The sequence below is a fragment of the Ornithorhynchus anatinus genome, chromosome 3 (assembly GCF_004115215.2).
Source record: "Ornithorhynchus anatinus isolate Pmale09 chromosome 3, mOrnAna1.pri.v4, whole genome shotgun sequence".
In the NCBI taxonomy this organism is placed as follows: Eukaryota; Metazoa; Chordata; class Mammalia; order Monotremata; family Ornithorhynchidae; genus Ornithorhynchus; species Ornithorhynchus anatinus.
In genome coordinates, this window is record NC_041730.1 from 111,718,512 (window position 1) to 111,719,370 (window position 859).

Sequence of the window (859 nt, forward strand, 5' to 3'; positions counted from 1 at the left end):
AAGAATAAACTGACAGGATTCGGTGACTGACTGGGTATGGCAGTCTCTTAATCAGTTTTCTTGGAAGCTGCAACAAAGAGAGCATAAAGTGGAAGGATACCCTAGAAGAAACATTCCGGTTGAATATACTAACCTGCCCCTCCCTGGGTTAGGTTAGCCTGTGGAGAAAGGAATGCCAGCTTGCCCCACCCTAGGCTGAGGGAGCTGACTGTGCCCCAGGCCCAGGATCCTTTCAGAAGCAGTATTTCCTTGGGAAGCAGTCAGTTGGCACAAATACTCTGAATTCTCTGTTCCCCAAAGACACTCTCACCCTCCTTTAAATGCTGTGGTATTGTAACCTTTTACCAGTCACCCCTTCCTTTACTCCCTCCTCCCCAAGGCAGGGCTCCAATTTCCCCTTGTGGAAGGGGAATCCCTACTGCTGGATTTATGAAGCACTAAGTGGGGAGGAAGGTTTGTGATTTTCTAAATGTGGTGCCCTTTAAAGCCCTCTCAGGGTTGCACCTGGAGAGTTTCCAGTACTCTACCAGTCTTGGCTACGGGAGGGTGAGTCAAACAGAGGCCTACCCATTCCATTCCTAGCTTGGCCACTGGCTAGCAAGTGGAAGGCAATCAGCTACAAGTCAAAACTCACCCTTGCTGGGCAGCAGCAGCATGGGAGAGAGTCAAGGGCGGAAACTCAAGTTGACTGCGTGGAAGCAGGCAATAGTAAACCACTCCATATTTTTACCAAGAAAACTCTGTGGATACACCACCAGAATAATTGCAGATGGAGACGGGGCATTCTGGGAGAGATGTGTCCTTGGTGTCCCTATGGGTTAGAAATGGCTGCATACAAGACAAGGTGCCCTTTTAGAGA

The 859-nt window shown here is 49.2% G+C and overlaps 1 non-coding gene across 1 annotated transcript; it reads left to right on the forward strand.

The window, feature by feature from the left end:
- Positions 1-486: 486 nt before the first annotated feature.
- LOC114810915 lies at positions 487-624 on the forward strand. Its single transcript, XR_003758604.1, has one exon. It is a non-coding gene; the product is annotated as a small nucleolar RNA SNORA7 (small nucleolar RNA).
- The last annotated feature ends 235 nt before the right edge of the window (positions 625-859 follow it).